The sequence below is a fragment of the Danio rerio genome, chromosome 25 (genome assembly GCF_052040795.2).
Source record: "Danio rerio strain M-AB ecotype USA chromosome 25, GRCz13ab, whole genome shotgun sequence".
Lineage (NCBI taxonomy): Eukaryota > Metazoa > Chordata > Actinopteri > Cypriniformes > Danionidae > Danio > Danio rerio.
In genome coordinates this window covers 13,540,890-13,565,358 of record NC_141045.1, presented here as the reverse complement: position 1 = coordinate 13,565,358, position 24,469 = coordinate 13,540,890, and the positions used below count along the sequence as shown (strand labels likewise).

General features: G+C 35.0%; 1 long non-coding RNA gene across 4 annotated transcripts in view; it reads left to right on the top strand.

Annotated features, from left to right (window-relative positions):
* LOC147830819 (uncharacterized) overlaps positions 1–17,992 on the top strand; it is a 75,064-nt gene extending 57,072 nt beyond the window's left edge. For 2 of the 4 annotated variants that reach the window (XR_015526265.1, XR_015526263.1), the window contains exon 5: positions 17,793–17,992. This is a non-coding gene — a long non-coding RNA (uncharacterized LOC147830819). Of the gene's footprint in view, positions 1–2,282; positions 2,444–17,792 lie in introns of those variants that run through there. The other 2 variants (XR_015526264.1, XR_015526266.1) reach the window with 2 other exon arrangements.
* Positions 17,993–24,469: the final 6,477 nt, after the last annotated feature.

Sequence of the window (24,469 nt, the reverse complement as noted above, 5' to 3'; positions counted from 1 at the left end):
TTGTTAGAATCATACAAATTTAACATTTTTTAAAGAATATATATAAGTAAACTAATCACTATTTCCTTTTCCAAAGTTGGGTTGCGGCTGGAAGGGCATCCGCTGCAAAAAAACTTGCTGGATAAGTTGGCGGTTCATTCTGCTGTGGCGACCCCGGGAGTAAGCCGACAAGAAAATGTATGAATGAATAAATAATCACTATTTCCAATACTTCTTTATCATATTTGTTTTTTCCCGCAGCTTTTCTATATTTAGCGAAATGACAGTAACTAAAATTAATCTGCTCTTGCAGACGCCAGTGTGTTTTCTAAATTCAATGCAGGCTAATTGTAGATTTTATAGACCTAATGAAGCACTGAATATGTAATATTGTAATAATTACAGTAATCATTTGAAAACATATGTGCTAAAGTAGTCTCACACTTTAAAAAGGGACCAGTTGACTTTAAAAAAGTTAGTAAAATTAGCATTGTTATAAAATTATGTTAATTTAACAGTTCCAATTTACAATGGATTTACTTAAGCCCAATCCCTATTCTATTTTTGTATATATATATAAATATAGAATATTGTAGAACTGCTGTACAGGAGTTATTATTATGGATTATAGATCACGAAATTTAGTGTTTTTTATTTTTATATTTATTTTTTTAAAGCATGACGGTAAAACACGTACACGGTTATGAATATATCAAAACATATGTTTGTTTGTTGTAAAAATTCGTAATAATGACAAAAAATACTAATTTGTGGATCCCCTTACTTCCACGTGTAACTATCTGTCGTTGTGGCTGGTGTATTCAGGGAATTCTTTTTTACCGCTTGGTTAAGAGTGTGGTCCTGAAAAATCTTCATTCAAATGGATATTCACCCCTTCCCCTTAGCCCTATGCCTTCAAGCTAAAGAGAATTGGGACACCCCTACCCCTTTACGTGAACACGCAAAACGAGGGGTAGGGGTAAGGGGAAAGACTAAGGAGTAGAATTGGGATTGGGCCTTACATTATCTTTGTAAAGTCAACTTGTTGCCTTCAAGGCAAATGGTTTACTTGTTTTAAGATACTAATCACTTTTTACAGTGACACCCATGTGAACGCAGGGAGAACATGCAAACTCCACACAAAAATGCCAACTGACTGGGACCTAACCTAATGACCTTCTTGCTGTGAGGCAAGACCACTGAGCCACCGTGTTCGTTTAGAAACAAAACAGACAACATACTTTTATTCATTGTGCTTTACATTTAAAAATAACATTTGCCGTTTGTTCTAACTACTTAAAATAATTCGAAACAGCACAATTCTTGAGTTTTCTGCGGGTGAAACAACTTAATTGTTTTGTGTTCAATCCACTTAAATTTGTAAAAAATTTAACTTAATTAATTTGTGTTGGGACAACATGAAGAAATTGTGTAGAAGCTAACATTTTTACAGTGTACACTAAAACAATGACCTTTGCCATTTGTTAAAATAACTTATTTAAAATGAGCTGAAACAACACTATACTTGTGTATTTTAGGGAACAACTTAATTGTTTTATGTTCAATCTAGGACTCGGCCGATAAACATTATTATATTGAATCGCAATAAAATATATGTCGATAACAATAATAAGCTCTGGACTTTTTTACTCAATATTGATCTACAAGCCAATCATACAGCAGAAACAGGCAACAATGGGTTGTGTGTTGATGTTAGAGATGCACCGAATGTTTGGCCGCCAAACATTATAGACCACAGAAAACAGGTTAGCTATTTAATGAAACTTCTCATTTGTGGCTTTTAGTCATTGTTGGCATACTCTTTTAAATTCAGTAGCATTAACAACTGATATCGAAAAAAATAATATATACATATATATGTCTTTTACATATTGAACAATTATGATATATATATATATATATATATATATATATATATATATATATATATATATATATATATATATCATAATTGTTCAATATGTAAAAGACTTAATCGAGATTGCATTTTTGAAATATCGCCCAGTCATAGTTCAGTTCACTTAAACTTGTAAAAACTAAAAAGCTAACTGAATTCCTTCATGTCAATTCCTTTAAATCTATTGTGTGGAACTCAACATTTAGAGTGTGTATATATTGTATATAAACCAATTTGGGGAATTTAATTTGATGCAAAGATCTCGTTTTTGACCTAAGGCGTTGACTTTCACCATTTAACTCTCTAACCAAAAATTAAAAGAAAATGTGATTTTAATAAAATGTCACTCATCTGAAGCCCAAACTGAATTCATACTGTCTTTTAGGATGTGACAGAGATCCAGGATGCTGATTTTCCGAGCTCATTAAATGGACACCTAATGACCATTTGTCCTCAGTAAGTGAGATCGATGTGAGTCCTCGGTGTGTGCCGAGGAAGTGAAGATCTTACGCAATTGGAGAAGACACTGATGAGTCCACAGAGGAGGTGCCCCGGTTTCTTGCTTCGACTTTATTTAAATACTAGTCTGTACTTGTTTACCAAAGGGGGGGATATGTAGTACCAGTAATTGACAGAAAAGTCCTATGGCGTTGCACAGAGGCAAACACTTTACATTTTTGGCTGAAAATTCACCTTTTTGAGATCAAAATTGGTGGGGTTATATGACAGATTCGGTCATATTTTTGATGTAGCAGTAATTTTCCTGTGAATTTTGTGGTTTTAAATATTGAATTTACTTAATTTTATGTGACATCATACTCTAAAAAAATAGGTTTGCTGTTTGTTCAAACTAATTATTTAAATTGAGCTGAAACAACACAATTATGTTTTTTTAAGGCAGTCATCTCTAATTGTTTTATTTTACATTTAAATTTGTAAAAACTAATGAGTTAACTTAAGTCTTTCAAGTTGTCCCAACACAAATTGATTGTGTGGAATTTTTTTGCAATGTAGGATGTGAGTGTTACTGTCAGCAAACACTTACATCAAGGTATAATAGTTTTGGTATTAACTGAACATACGTTGCATATCAGTAAGATTACCATAAATGTGTAATTTGATTACTGGCTACAAATTTTGTTATGGAATTTTCAATCAGTAACTAATTATAAACATTTTTGAGATCAAAATTGGTCATGTATGAGATTGACACAGTAGATCTAATGAGAAAATGTAGATTCTTAATTCTTTTTTAGAGTTGGGTAGTAATGGATTATATGCAGTCAAAAAATATTTATTTTTACTTGTTCAAACTACTTATTTAAAACGAGCTAAAACAACACAATTCTTGAGATTTCATTGGGACAACTTATTTATTTTTTTTTAAGTTCAATGCACATAAATTAGTTAAAAGTGTCAAGTTAACTTAATCGATTTGTGTTGGGACAACATGAATGAATTATGTGGAACCCTGCATTTTTTACAGTGTATAATCTGGATTATGTAATCAGGTTACAGAAATCATGTTTTTGTAATTGGCGTAAACTACTTTTTAAAATACTAATAATAAGACTACTATCAGTTTTTTATGGATAAAATTATATAGACATTATGTATATTAAATTCATTAGATTTTTCACGCTTTTTGTTGACAGTAGAGTAGTTATATGATAGATCCGGTCATATTTTAGATATAGCAGTAATTATTCTGTGAATTTAATGTTTTTCAGTATTGAAATTACTTAATTTTAAGTAACACTCTAATAAACACATTTGCTGTTTGTTCAAAGTACTTATTTAAAATGAGCTGAAATAACACAATTCTTGGGTTTTTTAGGGGGGAAACTTAATTGGGTCACACTTTACAATAAGGTTCATTAGTTAATGTTAAGTAATACAATTACTAACATGAACAAACAATGAACAATACATTTACTACAGTATTTATTCATGTTAGTAAACCTTAGCTAATGGAAATACAGTAGTTCATTGTTAGTTCATGTTAACTTATAGTGCATTAACTAATGTTAACAAGCATGGACTTGGATGTTAATAATGCATTAGTAAATGTTCAATTATGATTAATAAATGCTGTACAAGTGTTGTTCATGATTAGTTCATGTTAGTAAATGCATTAACTAATGAACCTTATTGTAAAGTGTTACCCTTAATTGTTTCATGTTCCTCCTTGACGCGTTAACTTAATTCCTTGAAGTTGTCCCAACAGCAAACACTTACACCAAGGTATATTAGTTTTAGGATCATGAAGTATTAACTGCACATACGTTGCATATCAGTAAGATTACCTTAAGTGTGTAATTTAATTACTGACGACAAATTTTCTCATGTAATTTGTAATCAGTGACTGATTACAAACTTTTTGAGATCAAAATTGGTCATGTATGAGATTCACATACAGTAGATCTAATGAAAATTTTTTATTTTTTAGAGTTGGGTAGTAATAAATTATATGTAATCTAGATTATGTAATCAGTGCCTTTGTAATTAGAGTACTTTTTAAAATACTCATAATCAGACTAGGGCAACGCGGTGGCACAGTAAGTAGCACATTCGCCTGGTTCGAGCTTCAGTTGGCATTTATGTGTGTAGTTTGCATGTTCTCCCCATGTTGGCGTGGGTTTCCTCGAGGTGCTCCAGTTTCCCCCACAAGTCCGAAGACATGTGGTCCTGGTGAATTGGGTATAGGCTAAATTGGGTAGTATATGTGTGTGAATGAATGTGTATGGATGTTTCCCAGTGATGGGTTGCGGCTGGAAGGTCATCAGCTGTGTAAAACGTGCTGGATAAGCTAGTGGTTCATTCCCCTGTGGCAACCCTGAATTAATAAAGGGACTGAGCTGAAAAAAAAATGAATGAATGAATAATCAGACTACTATTAGTTTTTATGGATTACAGTACATGATGCTATATTGACAATGGAAGTAAATTCTCCCCAATCATTTGCGTTTACGCCTTTATGTTTTTGTTATAAACCCGTCACATTTATTTATCACATTTTTGTCGACGGAGAGGGGTTATATGACAGATTTGGTCACATTTTTAGATGTAATATTTGACGTAGCAGTAATTCTCCTGTGAAATTTGTGTTTCCAATATTGAATTTACTTAAATAACTATTTTAAAATCATAAGATGATACTATAAGCAAACACTAACAGCAAGGTATACTAGTTTTAGTTTTATGAAGCATTTTATCAATAAAATTACGCTACCGCAAATGTGTAATTTAATTACTTACCACAAATTTTGTCATATAACTTGCAATCTGATTACAATTTATAAGTAATCTACCAAGCCGAGTTTTCTTTTATACATAACACAGAAGAGATTAATGTAATCCTTGAATTTACATAGGTAATTGTAGGCTAGAACGTATTGTTTCAACAAGTACAGCGTTCTTTATGCATCACTTTGAAAACTATGTCTATAAAGGGTAATGTTGTTTAAATTCTGAGATGTGAAAGAGTGAAGAGAAAGAGGGCAAGCAGCCTGCGGTTTAGCTTAGCATTGCCATCTAATTAGCCTGTATTGTTTTAGTCTCTGCATATCATTTCATCTTTTACAACACGAGGTTTAGGCTGAATGAATTCGGTCTTAATTTTGGCAAAGGGTTGCATAAATTTGAGTTTTCAGTTTTGTGACTGTTTTGGACTTGCAATGTAAGAGAAAACTATACAACACAAAACTAACTCGTTTTAGCCTGCTTAAAATGCATACAACTTTTTATCAATAACCTGTTAGAATTAGTTTAAAAGGCAGATTCAGATATTCCTAAAGGTAAATTACAAATGAGCATGTTGTGCTTGATGTCTCAGTCTGAGGGTGCTTTTACACTTGTGAATCGATTCAGTTGTTCCGAAACAGAGATTACAATTGTTACATTGTTGCTCTTTGCTTTTGGAGCGGTTCGCTTTCACACTGCAAAGTTTCAAAACGGACCAAACTCTCCTCACATTGGTCAGAGTGTCAGGGTTTATTTTGCAGCGTCCCGCTAAGCTGTCAGGAGAGGTGGTGGTTTGGTGGTGATTGACAGGGTGTGCGCGCGCAACGTGTCTGAGGAGAGACGCGGTGGGGAGGGGTGAGAAGGGTGCCCGACGATGCCTATTTGAGTACCGGGAGGGAGACGCAAGATTACCGGGAGATCATCACTCGTTTGCGGGCATCCGGAGACTCGCGAAACTTCCCGCCCTACTCATAATTCTCTCTTCATATAGCCGTAAGCCTATTACATATCCATAAAACACTGTGATATAACCGCGCTCGGATCGGATCGCTTTCTCACTGCAATCGAACTGCTCCAGGGTTCGTTTCAATCGAGCCGAGACCACCTCATTCAAGCGATCTCAGAGCGATTACTTTGGCGCGGAACAGAGCGCGATTGCCCTGTTCACATATGCCAAACGAACCGCGCTAACTGGTCAATCGAGACACGTTCCGAAACAAAAGTGTACACTTTTACACCAGGGCTGGTTTTACTACTCAGGAATCAATTTTGTGTTTAATAGACATCTAATAGACATCTAAATGTAAATAGCTTGGCTAAACTTGGGCTGTCAGTAAAAATTTAATAGACATATAAGAAGAGGCCAAAACTAGACTAGTCGTCAAATAGACATATTAGACAGACTTTATATGTGCAGTCATTAATTTTTGTTTATTTGATGACTAGTCTAGTTTTGGTCTATTCTTAGATGTCTATTATATTTTCACTGACAGCCCAAATTTAGCCTTGTTTTAACCAAGACGACTATGTTTAGACGTCTATTAGACATCTATTTATGGAGCCAGATCAGTCTCAAAAATAATACATTTCCAAAATATAATTTATACATCCACAACACAAATCAAATTTCCAAAATCTAATACACAAATCCAATTTGTAATTTCAAAACGTGATTCGTAAATACACATATCTAATATATATATATCGCAATTTCAAAATGTAATTCATAGATACACAAATACAAATTTGTGAATTAAAAACGTCATTTATAAATAACCAAATCCAATTTCTGAATTCAAAACGCAATTTGGAAATACACAAATCCAATTTGTGAATTAAAAAATGTGATTCATAAATACCCAAATTGAATTTATAAATTCAAAATGTGATTCATAAATACCCAAATTGAATTAATGAATTCAAAACGTGATTCATAAATACACAAATACAATTTGCGAATTAAAAATGTGATTCATAAATACCCAAATCCAATAAATGAATTCAAAACATGATTCATAAATACACAAATCCAATTCATAATTCAAAACATGATTCATAAATACACAAATTCAATTCGAAATTCAAAATGTGATTCATAAATATATAAATCTAATCCATGAATTCAAAACGTGATGCACAAATACCCAAATCCATTTCGTAAATTCAAAATGTAATTCGTAAATACACAAATCCAATTCGTAAATTCAAAACACGATTCATAAATTGTAAAATCAAAACTCGTTTTATGAATACATAAATCCAATTCGTAAATTCAAAATGCGATTCATCAATACACGAATTCAATTTGTAAATTCAAAACACGATTCATGAATACACAAATCCAATTCGTAAATTCAAAAATACACACAAAATCTAATTTATTTGGCGAATTGTATGTTGAATTTATAAATTGTGTTTTGAATTTCAAATTGAATTTCGTACATATGAATTGTGCTGTGCTTGTATGAATTTGATTTTGTAAACGTTATATTTTTGAGACTGATCTGGCTCCATATCTATTAGACATCTTTTAAAATTAAAAAATGCTTGCTGGGTATACATGCAGTTTTCTCACCTTTCCCCCATACTTGTTTGAATCCCTGTTTATTTATTATCATGCCATACATCCAGATGAATGCAACAGAACCGTGCACTTTCCTCCAAACACCCAAGTAACATTTAGTTAGTCATATTCCCCCTGGCTGAATTGAACCTCGTTTTCCTGTTAAATTTAACACATTCTTGTTTTAGTCCCCGAAACCTTTGTGAGCTCAATAAGATGGACCAATTTTAAATGCCAGAATCTCCTTCACAATAATAAATGGGATTAAAGTGCTGTCGATGCGCAACAAAGAAATTGGGAAATTATGTTTTTACCTTAGCATGAATTTTATCCACTTAGGAGACGGCAGCTGCAAGGAAGCGCAGACAGCCATTTTACATTTCCATAATTTGGTTGGAAGGAAAAAAAGCCACAAGAGGTGTATTTTCAGGCACAAATGTGCTATTTGTCCCCCCCATTGTGTTCCCAGCACTATTCCAGTGTACTCCGGGACTGAAAATGTTTGCTTCATCATGTTGTTTTGTGAGGCCTTTGTGCGTTTCCGTGCCGTTCTACTGTACATTATCAGACATTTGCATGATTGTTTTCGTATTTCAGCACTGTTTCTTTGACCTTTTCTTTGGCACTAGGCTGCTTGTGTGACACAGGTCATCTTGTCATTCATGTCTGCTTGAATTTTGGATGCTTATCCTGCACGTGTGATCACTGATTCGAAATACACGCTTTTTGAGAGTGTTTGTAAACAAAACCATTCGATCTTAAAGACGAGACGGAGCACTTAACAAAGAGCATGTCCGAAGGGCACGAGTGTTTGGAGATTTGTGTTCTTCATAATCGCTATTAATTTGTATTTTTGCTGTCACACCACACAGATGACATGTGGGTAATTAGCAGCAAATTAAGAGGGTATTTATCATGGAGATTGCAATCAATGAATTAAAACCAATAATCTGGATATGCACAAATTGGCATTTGATATACAATGTAATTGTTGAAGCGCATGCATGGAAAACCAGGAACAATTTGAGATCCAATTTGTTATCCGGGAGGGAAGTGCACTCTTAAAAATCTCTTACAAAGTCTCAGATCTCACAGCTGCGCAATATGCCTCGTTTTATTATACATTTATAATAAAAATAATATATGATGTAATAGTTTATACATAAAATATATAAAGTTTAAATGTGATACTTGTATATTTTACTGCTGAATACTGTGTAGAGTTTGTATGTGTGTGTGTGTGTGTATGTATATATATATATATATATATATATACATACACACACACACACACACACACACACACACACACACACACACATACACACACACACTCACACACAAAAGTTCTGTCCTGTTCTCGAATCTGATTGGCTGATAACAGTGTGATATTCTGCAGTAACAGCACTTGTACAGCCACCTTTGTGTATTACTCCGCCCACATAGAGTGACAGCAGATCAATAATCTCACTACAGTTTGACAAATATTGCAGCTATTGGACAACATAATGTACTTTTGAGGCTTTTTAAGTCAAGAATGTAGTCGTTTAGACTGCAATTTTGCAGTTTATTTATAAGGCTAGTGCCTATTCAAAATATTTATAATTTCTAAAGGGACAGCGCACTGGCGTCCATTAGCCAAAGACGGTTGACGTTGTCTATCCACAAGATGGCGCCAGGACTGCATAATAAGCCCTTGCTTAGATGATTGAAACGATTTCGAACTACAGCTGATCAAATCATTAAGTGATATTCTAAGTCGATCTTTTTCTTTTGTATGTTGTAGTGCTGTATTTTTACAGTTACTTGCATAACAGGAATGTGTGTTGTGTTGGCAGAAAGAAGAAATGCCCGCATGTGTTTAACGTTTTTCCATACCACAAACACAACAGCAATCTGGTAATGATTGCGTTGCTTTTTCAGGGTTAATTATTGTGATATCCCGATTACAACAGAGAAATACTGTAGACTGTAACACTATAAGAAGATATCTCTGTAGACTGATGGCATTTCATGTCAAGTTCAGCCTTATAATCTTCAAATGTCAGCAAAATCACCTGTTTTGTCTTCACTTATACATTACGCTTGAGAATCATTCAAACACTAGCTTTAAAGTGACGTTGGTGAACGTTGGAAAGTAAGAGCTGCAGATGTGAATGAACGACGGAAGAAATTAGTTCCTAATATAAAAGGTTTTTAGATACTCCGTGTTTGATTTTCTTTTTCATTAACACGATATACAGCCATATCGCACTGCTACAAGTGTGATATTACTTAAGTATCACACTCATAGCAGTGCGTTATGGCTGTATATCAGCACTGATGGGCTTTGGCTCGAGTGCCCTAGTGCCCCACCAGTGCCAATATACGACTATATTGCACTGCTACGAGGGTGATATTGCATTTATACCACCGCATAACAAATTGACTGCATAATCGTGTGTATAAAAATGAAAATCAAACACTGAGTTTGTACAAGAAGCTACTAGAAGTTACACGGCTGCAATAAATGCATAATGCAATAAATAAATGAAAATCAAATGGTTTTGATCTTTGGTTTCATTCTATAATACTGGACTTATTTTTCTACGAAGGTTTGAACTTTAAAGAGAAAAGTGTAAAAATGTTAATGCCTGTCTGAGAAAAGTGTATAATGTGTGTAGTGAGGGGTTTTACAGCCTTAACACATCTTTAATAATTGTAAAAAAATAAATAAAGCTGACTACTTTGCAGATTTCGCCTATTGCAGATTATTCTTTGAACGTAACTTCCACAAATAATGAGGGACCACTGTGTGTGTATATATATATATATATATATATATACACACACACACACACACACACACACACACACACAGTGGTCCCTCATTATTTGTGGAAGTTACGTTCAAAGAATAATATATATGCACATATAGACACACACACACACACACATATATATATATATATATATATATATATATATATATATATATATATATATATATGTGATATAGGATATTTTTATAGAGAGACGTAACATTTATATGTATTTCAGTTATTGTTTTTTACATTAATACTTTCTTTTACATTTTCTTCATTACTTTCTGTATACATTTGTGCAATATTAATATATTCTGGATATTTTATGTAATAATACTAGCAAGAAAAATTAGAAGAACATAATAAATTTGTAGCATTATACTTATATAATACTACATATATACACACAAATATAACATACAAACATTAAAAATAGAATGTTATTACATAAAATCTCAGTTTTAAACTAAAAATGTAAAAGTTGTTACATAAAGTATTACTTTTCAGCTAAAAAAAAATCATATATGCCTGTACATACAATGTTGGTTTTATTTTGTTGTCAACTCTACTACAAACAGTGTGTTCAAACCTGTGCATCCTGACCTAAAACTGAGCTTAAAACTGAATGTATTTATAGCCTTTATACATATCCACAATCCTTCATTTATATCCTCTAATTGGAGGGGAAATCTCCTGATTTTCCGGGTCAGCATGGGCGAGGGCTGTTTCTATTATTCATTAAAGAGATCTTCGGTTGCCGGTGCCCCTAATCTACCTGCGGCCCAGCAGCGCAGTGATAAGCGTCAGGTTACCTGCCAGGCCGAGGCACAGGCGGTTCAAAAGTCACACTGACAGATGTCCGTATCGCTGTTATGCAAACCTGTACAGCACGATTCCTTGTTTAGCTAAGCGGCCCATAAGTAATTCATTGTATTTAGCGAGAAGCAGCATCTGTTCTGCAGCCCCTGCGAGGAAACCCCGATTACCTGGCAGAAGGTGCAGTATTTCCAGGTATAACCATGCTAAATAATTAGCTAATGATCCCAGCAATGGAGACTGTTCGTAGATTTTATGTGATGTCACATTTGTTGGAATGAACAGCGATTTGTTGTATTTATGATGAGACAGGCTGAATTATTTTATGTTGCATTATAGGGTTAGCATGTTATATGGAGCCAGATCCGTCTCAAAAATAATACGTTTACAAAATATAATTTATACATCCAAAACTCAATTCACATTTACAAAATCCAATACACAAATCCAAATCGTAAATTCAAAACGCGATTCATAAATACACAAATCCAATTCATAAATTCAAAACGCGATTTATAAATACACAAATCCAATTCGTAAATTTAAAACACGATTTTATAAATACACAAATCCAATTCATAAATTCAAAACGTGATTCATAAATACACAAATCCAATTCGTAAATTCAAAACGCGATTCATAAATACACAAATCCAATTCGTAAATTTAAAACACAATTCATTAATACACAAATCCAATTCGTAAATTCAAAACAAGGTTCATAGATACACAAATTCAATTCATAAATTCAAAACACAATTCATAAATACACAAATCTGTTACAGGTGGTTGCTGTCCAACAAAGTCATAGCTCATTACCGTAAGGCTGACCCAATTTCATATCTCCTCGACATCCACAATGCGACAAGTTTTAAGAATTGTATAGTTTTAGTTTTCGTTTTACAAAATCAGTCAATTGCAGTGCAGTTAATTATTTTTCATGCTATGTTATTGCTGTGCTATTGTTTGCAATCAAAACAGTTGACCAGTGCCTGACCACCTGTCCACATGAACACGGCTTTTTTTAAAACCACACTTTTTTTCTACATGGAGTATCGGGTGACTGAAACCGAAACTTTCTAAAAAAGTGTTGTTGTGTGGACACTATAACTGGAATTTTCGTCTCATGACTTCAATATTCACTTCGTTTTCTCCTTTCTGATTGACCAAAATGGCCCAGCGTGCCAAACACGGAGACGTGAATGAGGCAAATTTAGCTGGTTAGTGGCAAGCATAATGTGTATTCCACATTGTTTGACCGTGGTATGGTTATCAGCCTCTGTTCTCACATTTGCATTGACTTGTATGCAATTTACTCGCGAAATATACGTCATTCCCCATTTGGTGTAAATTTATCTAAATTTATCTAAATTTATCTATTCATCTATTGCTTTGACGTGTCCTTTATTTGCATTACAGTGCGTTTTTTGTGTTTCAGTTTGGAGAAAGATTTTATTTTAAAACATGGTGAAAACTCTGTTTATAAAAATACCTGTTTATGTTTGGACAGGGTCTAATGGGTTTACATATCTAAACTGCAATGCAGTCAACAATGTAACTAAAAGAGTAATACCCCATGTCTTATTTACATTTGAATTGTTTACTTCAAGTATGACTTTTGCTAAACTAAGATAATCAAAATAAAAAAAGTTTACACTAGCAGTTTTGGTCCATACCCAGATTCGTTTGACGTCAGTATAGAGTACGTTTAGCTAGTTTGAAGGTTGTTGTCTGAACTCAGATACGCACCCGTGAATTGTACTCGAATCTGCCTGAAAGAGGTGGTCTAGGGTATGGTTCGTGCAAAATTTGGTTCAGTTCACTTCTGATATGGATGCAATCATACCAAAAAACGGAAGTGAACCGCCAACTGTACAACAAACTTTAGTTCATTTGTGGGTGTCTGTGGATCACCTACCTTGGCGGCAAACAGGACTGACCCATTGCAAACAGTGATAATGTCTGCTTGCCACCACCAAAAACGACCTTGCAAACATTGCCTGATGTTCTGAAGGTTTTTAATATTTTTTGCAGCAAATAGATAAAAATGGCTCTGTATTTTGGTTTTAATAACAAAATCAAAAGTTACAATAAAAGCAGAACAACTGTGATATGCGGACGTCTTCATTTTGGCGCTTTGCTTTTGTGGCCGTTACCTAGCAAAACCTGTACACAAAACAGCAGCTTGATGGCGTAACCATATTAGGGTTCAGAAGGAAAAAAGACAACGTGAACACAAACCTGCGGAGGGAGGACTATTGAACTTGGGTTCGGACCAGGCAATCGAACCAAGTGTGAAAGTACCCTTAATCAGAGTACCGTCTTAATTGTGTTAATATTGGTACATTACTGTCCATGTAAACACATTGACTGTTGCTTTTCATTAGTGGTGTGCTAATTGTGTTTTTGACATCTTTCTGATCAACAAGGTTAGGCTTGGCAAAGTTAATAATTATGGATCACAACCAATAAAAGAATCTGTTTAGATGTGCTACATGTGCTTTGCCATTTAGGATAAAAAAATGGCGGCGAGCAAAGCGGAAGTGATGTCATTGGAATCCATGAATTTGCCCAGCATTCACATATAGGAGGATTTTGCGAACTCTGGCGCCCATGCATCAAGTCTGGCAAGAAAAGTATAACGTCCTCTGGGGAACATGGGTGGAGAGAACCACAAGCAACTCGACAAGTTCTTCTGACACTAATGTTTCCTTCACTGGCACTAATAATAGAAAAGTGCCCATCAATTTCCTTTCACCTGTGATCCCCAAGTGGCAGAAATTGCCGTTGCACACTGATGGCCGGCTTTTCGGCGCAGGCGTGATGTGGCGCCCAGGCTTCCCTGCTGAGATCCCCCTTAGCTTTCTTAAGGGGTGAGAGGGTAATTCTGCCTGAGTGTGGTTTCTGCACTTGACCTCTCTTTGCCTCCCTTTAAAGAGCGTGTTTTGATGAAATGGTGAAATCATTTCTATCCAAACTTCTGGTCCATCTCTGCTGACCTGAAGCGAGCGGCGTGTCCTCCCTGAAAGGCTGCAGATATTGTCCTGCTTGCTCTTCCACTCTGGCCCCCGGAGCCCCATAAAAGCTGGAGATTTGCGATCCATACAAGCAAAAAAACAAGAAAACAGGGCTGGCGAAGCAATCAGCGCGGGATAAGGAGAGTGGCCACAATTACAGAAATGCGAGACAAAAGCCATTTTAAGGCACTCGCCTGGAACATTTTCACCCTCATCTGGTGCAATTCTTTCCCACCTTATTCTTCTGTTCCAGTGACCAGTATTCAGTGTCTTGTGGGATGCGACATTGTTGTGTCATTGTTGCGGTATATAAAGCTATAGTTTTAAAAACAAATATTTAAAAAGTCAGATTTTCACAACGATGGCGTGGAAGAACCATTTTGGGTTCTGCAAAGAAAGTCAAGTCGAGTCGAGTTTTACTGTCATTCCATTCCATGTGTGGGCATACAGAGGAGCGAAATTTCATGTCTCGCAGGACAATGGTGCTACATAGATTATTCGTAAATACAAACATAGCACTGGACATTAGAGCTTTAAAAAAATTTTTTTTTTTAATTATGCATAACTAACATATAGTATAAAACAAAATACTTAAACTATACACACAAGACAGGCTATAAAAGTACTTTTACGTGATATTCGGAGGCTTTGGAATATTTGCAATACACGATATTTGGAAGCTTTGGAAAATGGAAATGTTCCATCAAAACTTTAAAAAAAATTTTTGGAGGGTTTTCCACTTCCAATATTTAAAGTTCTTTATAACATTATGACCTTTTGAACACAAAAAGACCTTTGTAGTGGAAAAAGCTTTTTCTTGTTAATACAATATTTTTCATGCCAAGAATTTTCTTCCGTGAGAGCCCTGTGAAAATCCACTTTTATACTTTCATTTTAAGAGTGCATTTAAGAGTTGAAGAGCCATTTAGACCCTTTCCAACAGTCCTTAAAATGTTTTTCTTTTTAGTATATTCTGAAAAAAAAATTCACTGACGCACCATGTGCGCAAGGAAAACGTTTACTGGATATTAAAGATTCTTTATAGAACCTTAAGCAAACACATTCAAAATATTGCAGGATTTGATGTCGTTATTGCTGTATATAAATCTACATTAGGCTGTATATAAATGGTTCTTCTGGCATTACTGTGAAAACACATTTGGAAAGGAGTGTAGAATAATTTTGGTTTTCCAAATAGCCATTATTTTTCTTATAGCTTAACGCTTTGACTACCCCTCTACCAAACAGTTGACTATGTTTTACAGTTTAGAATATTGACTGTTAAAGTAATTTAAATAATGGCTTATACACACCACATTGTTGGTTTACAAAAAAATAAAAAATAAAACTCAAACAAACATAATTACACTTGATCTTGCTTTTATTGTTAAAGAAAAAACAAGAAAACATGTTAAATGAGAATCTGAAATATTTTATGGCATACTTATAAAGGTGATTTAGTAATCAAAAATGTTTTATTTTGGAATATTTTTGGTCTTACACTTCATATTTTTATTACTATATGTATTTATTTCGGTACTTTTACCAGATAACCAACATAATCATTTGGTAGAGGCTGAAATTATAGGATGTGTTGAAAACAAAAATGCATTGAGTGTGTTTACTAGCGGCATTAGGAGTTAAGAAATGCAATACAAGCATTTTTTTCTTGTTGGGGCAGTTAAAGAACATTTAATTAATTTAAAGAACCTACAAAGAACCGGTGCAGTGGAATTTAAAGATTCTTTATGCAAGCAAGGAACCTCATATCTAACTTGAGCCATTGATGATGCAGCATATCAATCTACACTCGAAAATAAAGGTTTGAAAAGTGGGTTTTCATAATTACACTGAAGAATTCCTTTGGGTTCCACCGAGAACATTCAAATGAACATTTGTTAAAATGGCCAAGAGTTTTTTTTAACTATAAAGAACTTTTTTTTTCCGCAATAGAAAAGATCGTAGATGTTAAAAGTTGTTCTTAAATTCACACAGGTTACCAAATTCAAGAGATTCTAAAAGTGTATTTAACAACAACGCATTAAAATTGAGTTTTTGCAGTGATGCCAACAATTTTGGTTTTCTACCACAACCTTTCAGTGAACAGTTCTTAACGCTATGGGTGAAAAGTAGCAACCTTATTTTGTGGGATGTTAAATTTTCGTTATAAAGAACCAATAATGCCAATAAAGAACCTTTATTCTAAAGTCTGCACCATAAAGAATCCATTGCTCTTGTTGCCTCTTGTCATTCATATTCTTTTGTTTTTTATTTTTTTCAAATGACTAAAGGCATAAGAAAGGTGCACATGGGCATATTTGCTGAAAGGGAAATATGACAAGGAGTAAACAAACTTAAAATCGGGAAAAATCTGTGGTGGAGATGAAGCAGCGGGTGTTGAAATCACTCCTGATTTGCATGCCCTGCAGTCTCCGGCTCTCACCGAGGACTGATGTACAAGGAGATGCGAGCACTCTTTACACGTAGTCCCATGACACGCCATACACGCTCATTATGAACCCAACTATGCCTGTCCAGAATGTTTCCCTCCCCCATAACACACACACACACACACACACAAACACACACGTGCGCACGCATATCGCACACAGGGCTTCTTGCATGCACACTCATCCACAAAAGAAAGATCGGCATCCTGCACTTGTCCTTTACCCTTCATCCTTTGTTTGGCTCTGAGAGGTTTCCAGGGAAACCAGAATTAGAATTTGCCTGATACTTAAAGACGAGGCTGAAATGTGTTGTATTGCATCTGCCGTCCGTATTGCATGTAAACAATTCAATTTTTGATGTCAAAAGGGCTTGTTTAATATTATTTTTAAATGCATCTTTATTGCAAACAAAACAGTGCATAGATAACTCCCTCAGTTAACATTTTAGGCAATCCTTTCATACATTTAATAATTCTGTTATTAAAAAATGGTATTTTTATGAGATGCAACACATAAAGGGAACGGATCTGAAATCCAGCATGAGATAAAAACTGCCAGTCTGTGGCCACATTGATTGGACTGGCAAGGCTGCAGAGAAGGGTTGGCTTCGGTAGGAAACAATGTTTCTAAGCAACAGCATCCTGTCAGCTGATCAGCACAGCCAATCGAAGGCAGCCATGTATTCCGGTAAGCCAATGAGCGAGCACTCAGCTTTATTTCTATCTGTGAGGGTTTAGTGTTAGGAGAATATATTTACACACACTGACCAAGCAGACGGCAGGCAGATCTGTGTTATTCTGTTTGCTCCACAAAGGCCCTTTTCACTGAACATGACTTGAAAAGTCTGTAATAATGCTTCAGTTTAGGTTATGTTCGAGATGAAGCATGATAATATGCAACCTGTTGATCTCGGGAAATGTTCAACACATAGAGATTTTTAATTATTATTAGATAATATTGAGAATTTCCTGCAAAATAATTGCTGTTTTTCTTTCTTTTCAGCAAATCTTGCCTTATTTTGCCTGGAGATGATGTGAATACACACGCATAAAAGTCACAATCATCAAACGGACATAAATGGACCAGGAAAAGAAGGAATTGTGACTTGAAAAAACAAATTATGGGGAAAAAAAAAAGTTTGGAGGAAGCTACAATTACAGCAACATTCCATTATGTTGCTGAGTACCAACTGCATTGAGAAGGTAAAAGCTTCTTTTTAAATGTCAAACACAGCCTCTATGCAACGTAGATTTCCAGAAATGTTAAAAAAACAGCATCTCCGCTGCTTCTGCGCAAAAAGCAACCTTTTAAAACTGCTTTTTCCAATTACGGCTAGCACGCAATAGCTTCGTAATTAAGGCTATATGCCACCGGTTTGAGTGTACTTTTGAGTTTCCACTGGCCTGGCCATTTTCAAGGCTGGAATCTGCACTGAAAGTTTCATTAGTGCAGAATTTGCGATATCCTGGTGCTCTTTGTTTTGCTTCTTCGTCATTAGGCCCTCATATCAGTCGAAAAAAGCAAGCCTTAAGGACCCTCCATCTTCCACTCGGGCTCTGGATGCAGAGGAAATTAATCTTCCACGTGCATTTTGCCGGAGAACGAGGGTGGGGGGATGTAAAACCAAAAAACAAAACCTAAAAGGGAAGATGATGACCCTTGACAAAGAGAAAAGAGCCGAATGAAAGACCATTATTTGGAAAAAATCTCAAATGCAAACCCTATACCATAATGTTATATCTGCCATGTTTTTGGCCCCTAAGCGAAGCGCTTTGGCCCATGGGTAGAAAGTGCACTCAGAACGCCGGCACGTAGCATTTGGAGAGCTCTAATGTTCTTTTTCCATGTTTTTCCACTGGAATACCTTTCATGCTCACAACCTGCCATTACTGAAGATTACAACTTATATAATCTACCAACTGGGTCTCTACATACTTGGTTCGAGGATAATTGGGTACAAATCCATTATCATACTCTCAAGGCCAAGCACACAGGTTTTCTTCTGCGCTCGGTTCTTTCTTTTTCAATTTTTCAACCCTCGTAATCCATTTTGAAGAAAGAACAGTAAATGAATTTGGGCAAATTAGACTTTATCTCATGTTCCCTTTTTGGAGTGCCTCATCAGAACTGCTGCAGGTAAGGTTCAAATATTGCAGAAAGACAAGCATGAACAAATTGGAGGAACGCTTCTAATTGCCACTTCGGCTATTACAATTATTATTAATGCTTTTGCATTCATTTATAAAAAAAATCAATCAATAAAAATATAGCATAGTAATATTATGATACTAAGTTTCAGTTAAATACTAATGCTAGTAGTACTACTAATACATACATATTAATGTATTTCAATCAACAAATAATAAAAATAATAATTATTCTTTTATCATTTGTTAATATATTTTTATCTTATAATTACGTAGCTAACATTACTTTTATGCATTTATGTTAGACTAGAGCTTATGTATACATACACTCACCGGCCACTTTATTAGGTACACCTGTCCAACTGCTCGTTAATGCAAATTTCTAATCAGCCAATTACATGGCAGCAACTCAATGCATTTTAGGCATGTAGACATGGTCAAGAAGGTCTGCTGCAGTTCAAACCGAGCATCAGAATGAGGAAGAAAGGTGATTTAAGTGACTTTGAACGTGGCATGGTTGTTGGTGCCAGATGGGCTGGTCTGAGTATTTCAGAAACTGCGGATCTACTGGGATTTTCATGCACAACTATCTCTTGGTTTTACAAAAATAGTCTGAAAAAGAGAAAATATCCAGTGGGTGGCAGTTCTGTGGGCACAAATGCCTTGTTGATGCCAGAGGAGGTCAGAGGAGAATAGACAGACTGGTTCCAGCTAGTAGAAAAGCAACAGTAACTCTAATAACCACGTCCAACCTTGAGGCGGATGGGCTACAGCAGCAAAAGACGACACCAGGTGACACTCCTGTCAGCTAAGAACAGGAAACTGAGGCCACAATTCGCACAGGCTAACCAAGATTGGACAATAGACGATTGGTACCCGTTGCCTGGTCTGATGAGTCTCAATTTCTGCTGTGACATTCGGATGGTAGGGTCAGAATTTGGCATCAACAACCTGAAAGCGTGGATCCATCCTGCCTTGTATCAACAATTCAGGCTGGTGGTGGTGGTGTAATGGTGTGGGGCATATTTTCTTGGCACACTTTGGGCCCATTAGTACCAATTTAGCATTGTGTCAATGCCACAGCCTACCTGAGTATTGTTGCTGATCATGTCCATATCGTTATGACCACAGTGTACCCATCTTCTGATGGCTACTTCCAGCAGGATAATGCATCATGTCATAAAGTGCAAATCATCTCTGACTGGTTTCTTGAACATGACAATGAGTTCACTGTACTCAATTGGCCTCCACAGTCACCAGAACTCAATTCAATAAAGCACATTTGGGATGTGGTGGAAAAGGACATTGCATCATGGATGAGCAATCGACAAATGCTATCATGTCAATGTAGACCAAAATCTTATGAGGAATCTGTCCAGTACCTTGTTGAATCTATGCCATGAAGGATTAAAGCAATTCTGAAGGCAAAAGGGAGACCAAACCGGTACAAGTACCATGCACCTCTTAGGCCAAATTGTCCATAGTGTATGAGTTTGTATAGATGTTTCCCAGAGATGGGTTGCAGCTCGAAGGGCATCCGCTGCGTAAAACATATGCTGGATAAGTTGGCGGTTCATTCTGCTTTGGCGACCCTAAATAATAAATGGACTTAGCCGAAAAGGAATTAATGAATAAATTTATATATATATATATATATATATATATATATATATATATATATATATATATATATATATATATATAAAAATATTATTATTATTATTATTTAGCTAACATTTATGGTACTTCTATGCATTTATATGTTAAAAAACTTGAGCTTTTATAAATCCGGCCACTTTATTAGGTACACCTGTCCAGATTTTATATATATATATATATATATATATATATATATATATATATATATATATATATATATATATATATATATATATATATATACACACACACATACTTTTTATAGTACAGATTGTTTGTGCCCCTGTCATCGGCAAAAGATTGCAGTACAATTAGGGTATGAACTAGCAGACTGAGGAATAGTTTCTTTCCAAGAGCAGTAGCCTGTATTTTGCCCTAGTACACACAGACACACACTCACATACATAGCTCCTAAGGAACTGAAGGCGAGAACAACTCATGCCCCATGCACTTAACACTTTTCTGCACTAGGACTGTGCTACTATTTACCTATACAGTTAAATATTGTGTTCAGTTTTTTTATGTTTATTGGTGATGTTTTTGTTTGTTTGTTCTATATTTCTTGTTGTGAAGAGTTACCAAACAAATGTTGTATTTTGTAAGATATTACAATGACATTAAAGTGTCTAAAATCTAGTATATTTGGTAAAAAAAAAACACAATATTTGTATATAATATATACTCATGGTCTGTAGTAATTACAATGATCATCTCAAGATGTCAATCACAACATTTCCTATAAAGAAAATATATTCATTTAGATTCTTAATTTTCTACATAGTTGGTCATTTTTAACATTGAAGTTTAATTTGTGGAATGAAAGTAAAAAAAAAATCCCCTCACCATAATAATTTGTAATAACCAGAAAAGCACCTCCATTAGTGGTGTTCTGTAAAGATTTATTGACCTCTGTCCTAATCATCACGGAACTACCCTGCCAATTGACATTTAAAAATGGTTTGTTAATATCATAATTTTAAACATTTTTTTCTGGAAGACGAGCATGCCGTCTATTGAATACGGAATTAAAAGTGTATTTACAAGTCTAAATGCTCCATAAAACGTGGAAGTGAAAAGGCATTTTGAGTGTTCGTCGTTTTTTTCTATGGCAGAAAGGCAAGACAAAAGAGTGAGATGACCTCATCTGTCACTGCTTTGCCTTTTCGGTGTACTCTGCTAATGGGTGCATAAATGGGAAGTGCTTTGTCCCTAATTATCAGTTCTAAATTTCCCTTTTGTTAGACCTCTTGCCAACCAAACCCAACCAAGAAATTTCTTCTACCTGAAAAGTAACAAATTCAGGTTATTTTTATGTGCTGTGTTCAAATAACGCCTGATGCTGATGTTGGCCTTATATACCGGAAAAACTGATGGTTTTTTTTTGGTAAAAAATGGTGACTAATAAATAAATAAATAAAGTTATTTAAAGCTTCTTTATACAGTTTACAATAGGGGAGTAAAGACGTTGAGACTAAAAGCCTTCTTCATTGTGTCTATTCACTGCTCATTAGGTAATCTTATATTCAATTGTGAGTCTATTATTAAGCTGCTGCCACGTCTCTTTTCTGAGTAACTTCTTACTGAAAGCTCCATCTTTCCTAATGGATCAGTCTTTTGGTTTTCATTAAAAATCCTTAGATCTTTATCAAGTATTTTAGTATTAAGTATTATATTACAGTATCTATCAATCTGTCTGTCTGTCTGTCTTTCTGTCTGTCTGTCTGTCTGTCTGTCTGTCTGTCTGTCTGTCTGTCTGTCTGTCTTTCTGTCTGTCTGTCTGTCTGTCTGTCTGTCTGTCTGTCTGTCTGTCTGTCTGTCTTTCTGTCTGTCTGTCTGTCTGTCTGTCTTTCTGTCTGTCTGTCTGTCTGTTTGTCTGTCTTTCTGTCTGTCTGTCTTTCTGTCTGTCTGTCTGTCTGTCTGTCTGTCTGTCTGTCTTTCTGTCTGTCTGTCTGTCTGTCTGTCTGTCTTTCTGTCTGTCTGTCTGTCTGTCTGTCTTTCTGTCTGTCTGTCTGTCTGTCTGTCTGTCTGTCTTTCTGTCTGTCTGTCTGTCTTTCTGTCTGTCTGTCTGTCTGTCTGTCTGTCTGTCTGTCTGTCTGTCTGTCTATCAATAGTAATTTTTCAATGCCATTTCCTTACAAATATTAAACATGGCTTTGTTTTAATTAAATCACATTAATCACAAATGAACTATGTTTTTTTGCCACATTAATAATTGTTTGACCATGGTATTTGTAGTAAAACTGTTGCTACACAAATGGTAATCAATGTGGTAGTGATGACATTGAAATAAATAATGCTAACAGTATTAAACCTGCAATTATAACATGATATACATGTCAAAGACATGTCAAAAACCATGCCAATTAAGGTCTTAAAACTTCTTAGCTTGTAAATAACTGCCAGAAAGCTGCTCATTAACAATGAACATGCTAACATGGTGCATGCTAAATGCTAAATCTTTTCTCGGTCATTCTATTTGCTATCTTTAACCGAGTTAAACCTTAAAACTTTAAGCATAAACTTAAAACTTAAGCTAAGATTGAAGATTGTCATCACAATTATCTGTTGCTATACCTAAACAATCAAACAACTGTAAACAAATAAAACTATAGACATCATAAATATCATACCTAGAAATATTAGCAAATTAAATGTATGGATAAATAGGCAACAAGGTGGTAAAAAAATTATATTTATGGGAAATAATTTAATATTTATATATTATATATGCAAAACCACCAAAAACAATGAGTTATTGGACGAGCAGCGGCTAGGTGATAAACTTTTTTTTCTAATTATATTTGTAGGGGGTTTCACCTTTATTGCATAGGGCAGTGGAGTTGAGACAGGAACACATGGGGTGCAGAGAGACGGGGAAGGATCTGCAAAGGACCTTGAGTCAGGAATCGAACTCGGGTCACCGTAAGCACCTCAGTGCTCTATGTCGCACATTAGTTCACACATTACCGCTAGGCTATTGTTGCAGACGCTAAACTAAAAATTTTTACATTTTTAAACTAAATTTAGAGACTGTCTCTACCTTGATAAAACATCACAGCCTTTAATAACAATGTGATATTTAGAAAACTATTTAAAATTACCTTTCTGGCAATAGGGAACCCCATATTTGATCTGTGAATGGAAAGTTTGTTTTTGTTATGACACGTCTGAGTTTTTCCAACTTAGAAACAAAGGTTTTAAAACAGTGGCTTTCACAGCAGTGTCAATAATCTTTTTTTAGCATGCTAGTTTTTTTTTTTCTTCTGCAAGATTTCTGAAAAGTAAATTCTTTTCCGCCTAGTTCCAATAAATTCAAACCATCCTAAACCAGCGTGTGATTTGAAAGTTTAAACTAGTGATTAGCATGCTATTTTGTTTTCACAACTATAGTTTTACAAACTGAAACAACAACACTATTAAAACAGGGATAAGTGCAGTTGAACCATGATATCCAGAAATCCACTGTTTGCTACACTAGTCTTAAATTATAATGCAGTAGGCTATGGTTAAACAGATGGTAAACATTTCGGGTAAATAAGCATACTATGCTTTTCCTAAAAATTAGAACTTTTCCATTATCAAAACTTGACATGGATTTTATTGTAAGCTACTATAAAATCATGTCAAGTTTTGATGGAAGCTGATATTGCGTGTGTAATATGTGAGTGACAAAAAATATCTTCACAAGATCAGACTTAATAGCAACGTAGTGGACCATAGACTACATATAAACAACATATAAACTACATATAAACAAGAGTACAGCCTTAAAGTTAATTTGGCAAGATATTAAACGATTTGTCAATTTAAATCGTTTACCCTAGATATGCAGTTGCGCTGTTTCGCCGCTGCTGAAGGGGGCGCCCTGACACT